The sequence below is a fragment of the Centropristis striata genome, chromosome 2 (genome assembly GCF_030273125.1).
Source record: "Centropristis striata isolate RG_2023a ecotype Rhode Island chromosome 2, C.striata_1.0, whole genome shotgun sequence".
Classification (NCBI taxonomy): Eukaryota; Metazoa; Chordata; class Actinopteri; order Perciformes; family Serranidae; genus Centropristis; species Centropristis striata.
Genome location: NC_081518.1, coordinates 37,636,176 through 37,645,411, shown reverse-complemented (window position 1 = coordinate 37,645,411; position 9,236 = coordinate 37,636,176). Strand labels below are relative to the sequence as shown.

General features: G+C 37.8%; 1 protein-coding gene across 1 annotated transcript in view; it reads left to right on the top strand.

Moving 5' to 3' along the window:
* The first annotated feature begins 21 nt into the window (after window positions 1-21).
* Window positions 22-9,236, top strand: part of adcy7 (adenylate cyclase 7) — a 61,276-nt gene continuing 52,061 nt past the window's right edge. Inside the window, exon 1 of the mRNA XM_059350586.1 lies at window positions 22-135. The gene's annotated coding sequence lies outside the window, so the exon portion shown is untranslated. The remainder of the gene's footprint in view (window positions 136-9,236) is intronic.

The window sequence follows — 9,236 nt, the reverse complement described above, 5'->3', positions numbered from 1 at the left end:
TGAGGGAGGAGGAGGAGGAGGAGGAGGGGCATCTTCACTCTGAGCAGCGCGCGAGGACCACAACACGCGCTCCCGGCTCGCCTCTACCGGTCACCTGTAGGTTTTTTTCCACGGGGCTTTACCTAAATCTGCCAGGTAAGACACTAAAACTTTGTCAAATAGAAAAAAAGGCTCCTGGTGAAAGCTTCCGACTTGAAACCAGTGGGGCAGTTGCGAAGACGCTCGAAGAAAGGTTAATTGTTGCTTCGATAAAACAAAAAAAGCAGTTAAAAGACGGGCTTCACTGCCCTAAACTTATCACATCTGTAAAAAAATTCGATTTTGATCGAAATTCATACTAAGGTTTATGCTTTGCCAGAGCTTGAAGTTGCATTATTTTGATATTTTTGGAGGTTTTGGTGGCGCGTTTTCACCTGGCTGCTTTTGTAATCCACAGTCTTTATGTTGAGTTTGGTGCATTTGAGGTTACTTGCGCTAGACAACGAAGCTACTTACTTTGGCTCACTTAAAAATAGCTGTCGTTGACTTCGAGCTTCAAAGTAAATTTGATGTGGGTTTGTTCGTTGGTATTGTCGCAAGATGAGTGTCTCAGCTATGATCAGTTAGAGAACACAGACGGGTATCCATCATGATTTGAAACCAGTCAGTGAATTTGTTGTTGCCGTCCTTCTAATGCTTCTTTCTTCACTCAGCGGTTTACCTATGTTACGTTGCAATTCATCAAAATGTATGTCTGACTATTAAAATATAGTATCCATGATTGACCAAAAAATATGCGAAACAGTGCTGGTGTTAATTGTATCCATCCAAATATTAAGAATTTCTTCGGGTTGCGTTTTTATACTGTGAAATCTCCACACAAGTCTAGCAGTCATCTTGTGTTGTTTTTTGTTGTGTGACACTGTGTTCTTCTAACTAAGCCTGACCCCAGAATATCTTCCAGGCAGGAAATGTTTGTTTTTTTACAAGTATGTAAAAGTGCTGCTGTGCTCTATGTCTGAGATGGTAACTTGAAAGAGTTCATCTCTTCATATCTCTTCCTGGAACATTATACTCATGGGTTTAGCAGGACTCGTGCATCTGTTTAAGTGTCTGCACCCTCTCATTTCAGAGTCTAAAGTTATGTTAGTGTCTTGTAAAAACTACCACATAAAACAGCATATTTGGAACAATAGAAAATTACACAAGACTGTAAAAGATTCCTGTTTTGCTACAGCTGGTACATAACTGGTAGTTGCTTCAGTCATTTCTTCACAGACAGCTCCAATGTTACACACGTTGAGTTGAAGCAGGCATTCACAGTATGATGTAAGTGTGTTAATCCTCAATAAAACATGATTTAATTTATTTTTAAAGTCCATTTTCTATGATTTTTATTGGAACTACTGTCTGTTGAAGAAATAGTCCTGAATTGGTTAATTTACTCTTTGTTTTTTTATGTCAGTGGCTGTTGAGAGACATATTCTTTAGGGTAGCTCAAAGGTAAATACATTATGGGCTCATTTTGTTATTGTGGAGGAGAAAGCATAACTTAATGGACAATTCAGGTGCTTGGGGTCAGGGTCAATCTCACTTTATCTCCCCTTTTTAAAAATGAACCCAGTAGTGTCCAACGAGGCTGCACAATTTGAAAAAAGTATATGTAAATGCGATTGTAATATGATTCACGATATTGGAGGGAATGATCATGTTTGCATCATAATTCTCCATGTTAAAAATGCTACAGTATTTAATTCAGAATGTCATTTTGACACATAATATAGCTAAAAAAAATGTAACAAATATTGCACCAATTGTGATCTGGATACTGCTGGATACTCATCCCTATTTAAATGTCAATACATTTTCAATAAATTGTGCAGCCCTAATGTCCAACATTTGTTGCAGAATGTTGCATGGTAGTTAATTTTACTGATGTGAATGCAGATATTCAACCAACACACAGAATGTTAGGAGCAGCGCTGTAATGGCTAGATTTTGTTCGAGCAACCATACATTGGCTGTACATGATAACAAATACTGACATTTTTACTGAAAATATAATATAATTTTTATAGATTATAAAATTAGTTGCTGAACGGTTTCCTGACAGCCGACTGATGATTACTTGATGAATTACAAGTAATGGTAGATAGCACGTAAATATTAACCATGTCAATGTTCACTCCATGTTAGAACACCAAAAATAATTCCTCCATGCAATGCTCTGTCTGTGACTTTTCCTATACGGGTGGTGAAGTGGACTTTTCCTGATATCATCATGTAGTTTAAACATTGGATGAAAGGAAGTTGCGACATTTCTCTTCGTGGCAACATGAGATTGCGACACAGTACAAATATCTTGTTAACCAATCATGTGGCACTGTGTTTCTTCATTAGAAAATGCAGTTCTGCTGATTAAAACTGTTTGCCTAAGCTTAATAGCTGTTTCTGTTTGCACTGTGAACTAAATTCCTTGTTCTATGTTTGCTAAAAATAAAATTTAAAATAATGTGTAAACCCTGGGATGATATAAATGTTGTACATCAGTACATTTAGCCTTATGTGTGTTTATAGTGTCAACATCGGCATTAGACTGACAGCCATGTTGTGTTTGTTGGGTATTTATTGTTTGGATGATTACATCACTAATCCCTTTGTCAGTTCTGCCCTAGTAAAAGGAGATAGCTTATGGGGTCACCAGTAGCTGATTTCCTGTGATGAGAACAGAGCTTCATCACTTTCGTTATCTAGCCAGCAGTAAATATTTAAGCCAAATGTACTTAAATACCGAGTATGTTGCAACTAGTTTGTCACATTTGCCTCTGAGAAAAAAAACATAAAAATAATAGGGTTAAAAATCAAGTGAGAGAGCAATCAGGGCCATCATTTTTATGTATGGAGCTCATTTGTTTGAGTATAATAAGACTACAGAGCGGCACTTCAGTAGCTGGGGTTAAATTCTTGGTCATGGATCAGCAGATCAATGTACTGCTGCCATGCCGAGGCCCTTTCATAGAAAAGCTGTCATCTAGATTGTGATACATACATTGGCATTTGCCATTGGTGAACAATTATCCATTGTGATGCTGCGATGTATCTCATTCTGAAAGGATGGGAAGCTTGTTGTGATTGTGCATGTTATTAGATTAGTTTTACAGTTTGATGGATCAGGACAGGGACCGTCTGTTGAGGGCTGTGCAGCATTGACACACGTGCGCACACACACAAAACAACCCCCCCTCCCGGAACAGTACTGTTTAGAGTGATGTCAGAGTCTGCTATGCTCGTTGTTTTGTGATGAGTCTTTTAATAACCAGTGGTAGAGTTGTTTTGTGTTTCTTTTTTTCCCTTTGTCATGCAGCCTCAGCTGACTGTGTAGACAGCATAAATCAGTGGATCCCAAAGTGACATTTTAGGACTTTAAAGGGTCTGCCTGGGATGTCCAAAATTGAGCATCTATTTTTATTCTATTAGAGAATCTTTAATTTTCAGATTACATACTAAAAGCTGTCAGTCGTAGTAAAACAGTGATGCATTTAGAGCGTTTGAGGACTAATCAGGGCTCAACACTCACTTTAAAAAATGGTTGCCAAAACTGAAAATATGGTAGAATTTTTTTTCCCCTTATATTTTGACTAATTAAGATACTATACAGCTACATGTCAGCGTAATTATACAAATTCTCTGTAGTTTGCATTTTATCTCATACTTTACAGAATCTTAAGTGTTATCAGTTAACTTTAGAGCCCGACCAATTTATTGGTTGGCTGCTTTAATCAGCTGATTTTGGCCTATCGCATGTGTGATTTACACTGCTATGCGACCTTAATTAACTGGAAATGTTTCTTTAAATTTCAACAATATTATACATTGTTTGTATAATATTATAGATTGTATGTATAATATCATTGAATTTGTTATATATTCTTAAAAAAAAGCCTCCTGAGTATGTAAGCATAGTCATATGGTTGCAAAATCTGTGCACACTCCACACAGAAAAGGTAAAATGTGCCAACAAAATGGTAATCTATACATTTTTTCCCTTCAAATTGTATTTATGTAAAACTCATATCGGTCAGGCTCTAGTTAACGTGTCCACCCTCAATTCCCTGTATACAAAATACAGTGTAAGTCTGACTGTTGCAACAATATTTAAAATCACAAATACAACAAATATTAAACTGTCTTTTTATTTGGGGTGAACATTCTGCTGTTTGCTGTCCCTATTTTTCATACCTTAGAAAGTGGTTGAACTGATAGGACCAAAGACCAAGAATTGGTTGCCAATTTGTAAAAATGGTTGCCAATGGCAACCTGTCAACCATTACTGCTGAGCCCTGTTAATGTCCATTGATTTAGGCATCATTATCAGCCATTTATTTCCTTTGGTGCACTGTTTGTCCGAGCAGGCTTTGGCCATGTTTCTTGTCTAACATGTGCTTTCCTCCTCTGCACCAATAAATTAGAAAAATAACTGTTTTGTCTGTTTAGTTTGACTCCTACTTAGTTTTGTTACAATTCTTAAAAGCATTATGTTATTTATTTACATCATGGCACGTGCAAAAGAGAATGCTGCTGACATGCGTGGCTTACACTAAACACACACACACACACACACACACACACACACACACACACACACACACACACACACACGCACACACTCACTCATCTTCTAACGCATTCAGTGCACACAGTACATACACAGTCTTGACAATGACAGTGACCTTGATAGGAAGTATGGGGAACCTCGACAGGAAATGTGTATGTGACTTCTGCAGCTTTTCTTAAGAAGGAGGGTTGACACCATTCGTCTGGCAGGCAGACACATGCTCTCTTCTTGTACTGCTTTTAAAATCTTATGTGCTCTGTTGCCTCTCACATATTGCTGTTGTCTTTTTTAAAGGTTAGGAAAATATTTCTGGAGTTATTCATGTGGCAATATGTGATTTATGTAGTAATATTGCAAACCCCATCCACCTCCAGAGCTGCATCAAAGAATTACTTTGTAAAATACGATCACACATGTACTCCTGGGAGATGTGTGTCAGAAAAAACATACTGAACCTCTCTTTACCTATCTCTGTCTCAGTAGAGAAATGTCATCCAGCTCTGTCTTCTCTAAACACACTCGCAAGCACACACACACAGAGGCAGGATTGCTCAGATAACAGGCATTTTCTGTTGTCGTTAGACCCATGATGTTTCCCAAATGCTTCTAGCCACTCGTAAAGCTGATGATTTCTTCCTTCTCTCCCATGGTCTCTCTCTTTGTCTCTCATCTTTCATCCTCACTCTCTCTCATCCACTTTGGAGCAGGCTCTCTGCGCTTTCTCCTCCTCAGGGCTGAAATGAGAAAGGTTCCTCTTGGTGGACTAATCCCTGAACACTCACTGGGGACTAATCGGACTCATTAACTCAGACTCTGGTGCTTCCAGCCAGAGATCAGCACTAATCCTTCCTCAGCACAGCCTTTGCCATGCATGTTTGAAATGGCCTTTCTCTTTTCCTGTTCTGCTTTTTCAATGCAAATTAAAAAAAGACCTCAAACTTGACAGACAAAAAATGTTGTGTGTACAAAAGGTTTTGTGCTGCAGTAGTTAAGCTGTATAAGAAGACACAGAGGTCTACATTTAGCTTTACACATCACTTCAAAATGAATCCTGAAACAATGTATTCATAATGCACTTTAGACAACATGTGTCACATCACAGTTTTTACGGATGGCATAAGAGCAAAAACATTGGTCATCAGATCTTTGGTCAGTGATTCATTTCCACTGAAATGTCTGGATTGTTTTTACACTGCTTAAGCTTGTTTGATCTATTTAAAGCGAGCCTCACCTCATGTCAGTACCCACTGGTTTGAGCGTATGAGGCGAGGTTGTAGGGTGGAGATGACCTTTAGTTGGGTGATGCCTCTCTCCATCTCTCACTTCCCAGGATTTCCCTCGTATTTTGCTGTGAAATTGTAGGAAGCTTCTCCTCTGTAAAAAAAAATTAAAATAAATAAATAATACAAGCGGGACGCCACTGGGAGCGGGATCTCTAAAGTCACAAAAGGTTTAAAGGTTCCTGTCATTGACGTCATCAAATCAGCGGGAGACCTGATCTCACTGTCAAACTGTCCAGTGGAATCTGTTATCGGGTTTTTGTTTTTATTTTTCTTCATGTTGAATAGTTATTTTTCTTACTGTAGCCTCTTGGCAGTTTGAAAGACAAGACTCTTTGTAAGTTTGCAACATTTCAAACTCATGCTGATAAAATCAGCAACTTTAACTTTCATACAATCATGACTGTTTACCACTCACCATCATTCTGAAACCCTGCAGATAGATAGATTACACATTTTTTTACAAGTCATGTCGCAGCTCAACTACAACAAGTCTCTACAAATTTCTAAATTGATTCCATGGAAATTTTACTCCTGATGTAACACACAAATCATTACTTGTGCAGAAAATAATTAAGACTCATCATGGGTTAAGAGAAGATCACCTCCTTGAAATTAAGGCGTACCAAGTGATTTTAGTTTTGTCTGCAGGGTTCAACACCTAGTTAATCATTTCCCATTTCCCATTGTTAAACAGATCTATTACAGAATTTAAAAACGAAACCAATTTGTGAGAGTTTATATACCAAATTTCAAAGGAACTAAAAACCCTAGGGCAGCGCAATGACTCACTGGTGAGCTTTCTTCATTTCTGTGTGGAGTTTGGATCTTCTTCCTGTGTCTAGGATTTCTTCGAGTGCAGGCATGTTGGTTGGTCCAAGTGGAAACTCTAAATTGCCCCTAAGTGTGAATATGAGTGTACAGCACTGTATTTGTATGTGTGACTTTGTGGCGACTTGTCCAGGAAATAACCTTCCTCTTATCCAGTGCATTCTAGGACACACTTGAAACTGTGATCAGGATAAGGAGGCACAGAGAATGCACAGATGTATGGTCAGTCATGAAAAATGTAAAGAGTGAGACACATCTGTAAATATTGACCATCAGGTAGTATTTTGCTGGGTCGAGTGATTGGGTAAAACAAAATATTTGAAGTGAAAAGAAAGATGGCTGGTCATTAAATGTCGGAATCACCAGAGGCCCCATGATATGATTTTATTTTATTTTTTTATTATTGCGATTTTAAGCATTTTGCGATATGGTGAGTATTGCGATACAATATATTGCGATTTAACTGTTTAACTACATTTTGGTTCCATAAAATTAAATTCAATCAAGAATTGTTTTGTCAAATAAGAGACAATTCTCAGTCTATTCACCTCACTTCAGTCTTTTTATTTCTCCATAATGAGAGTCAAACTCACAGACTAACCAACAAAGTATGCAGCTAAATTGAAATTAACTGATATCAAACATGTATGGACGACAACAATTGCAGCATTTTCTCAAACTTTCCTCAACTTTAAGCTTCACTACTCTTCACCGCTCTTTCGACAACTTCCCGACATGATATACTATATATAGTCTATATAGATAATCATAATAAACTTTATTTGTATAGCACTTTTCTTAACAAAGTTACAAAGTGCTTTACATGCAAGAGATAAAAACATAGTGGAAGACAGAAAAAATTACAATAAAACAACTAAGCAAAGTAAAGTGCAATGCAGACAAGTTGGAATCACAAATGTCAAAACATAGAAAGTGGCACGAGCTGGGGGAGAAAACAACCAAGAGATTAAGTAGTTAAAAAGGCTTTGTGATAAAAGAAAGTTTTCAGTAGGGATTTAAAAGATGTCTGACCTCAAGGGGTAGAGAGTTCCAGAGATTCATTAGATCTCCTAATTTTCATATTACATCAGTTTCTCAAGTAAAAACTGTGAAAGTATTGACGGCCCGCCAGCCGTTGGAACAATAAATATCAATACTTGGTGGCCATGAATCAAAATATTGCCATGCAAAATGTCGTGATACTATGCTGTATCGATTTTTTTTTTTCCCCCACCTCTACTGGTCATGCAACAAAGGTCTGGGGACATTGTGGCAAGCTGTTGAATGCGACATTGCTTGTTTTTGTCTTTGGACCTTTCATATCAGAGTTAATTGTGATATTTTGGTCGCCTAAATATGTCTTAGGCTGTTATTTATAATTATGGATGCACCAAGCTTGCGTCATTGTTAGCTGATAACTTCACATCCTACTTCTCAGCTCCATCCGCTTATCCAAATATGGTCACTTCTGGCTCCAAAATATATGATCACGTCACAGTGTGTCCACTTCTTTTATACAGTTTTTGAGCTATATCAGTAGTTGGCAAATATTTGTTTTTATAGTGAAATTTCAAATATTTAGACATTTCATAATTACACGCATCATCCCAAACAAACCTTTAATTGTAACATACATTTTAGCTAGTCTTTCATAGCCAGACAAACCTCCACAGCGCAGTTATTTGTGTAGTTGAATCTATACTGACATGATTTTGTCCTGACTGCGTGTGCTCCAAATTTTAAAAAGAAAAAACAAGTTGGAAGCCCCACAAAAACTAACTGAACTAAATGATTTACAACAAGATATTAAATCAAATATCCCTGTTGAACATGATTTTCGAAAACCTTTTAAGCTAGCATTTCATGCTACAAAACCTATAGTAATAACACATTGTGTATTGAATAGTTGCAAAATCAATTATGTATTGTATTTTCATCCTATATTCTATTGACACCACCTAACCTCTTATTTTCAGTCACTGTTGTTCAGGACTGCTAATGTATGTTGCTCAGGAAAGCTCTTGAAGGGCCATAAAAGGCTGTGCCCTCTTTTACTTCTGCTGTTCGGAGAGCATCAGTGCCACTGAGATGGGATGCTTTGGAGTGCCATTAGAGAAATGCCTCTTCACCCTATTGTCTGTTAAATTGTTCCATTTCCTGGGCACCTTCCCCGCCCACAGTGCCTGTGTGAAAACACTAATTACAATCTGCCTTCAGCAGTTTGGTGAGAAAATGTATTTAATTGTAAGCACACACTCCAAGTGAATAATTTATTTATACCTAAAGAGATGCAAACAATCATGCATTCAGACGCCTAAATATGACATATAACATGCCTATAATGCACTGTTATGAGATGAAGTGTTGGCCATGAAATGCTTTGAGCCACATAGATACATATGAAATAACCTTGTGTGGCTTACTTGTAGATCGAGCGGCGTGTCGAATGTTGAAATACCCTGCAGCCAGTGAGAGCTGGTGCATGCCTCCTGTGAACGTTCGTTTGAGTGTGGATGGTGCAGATGTGTGGG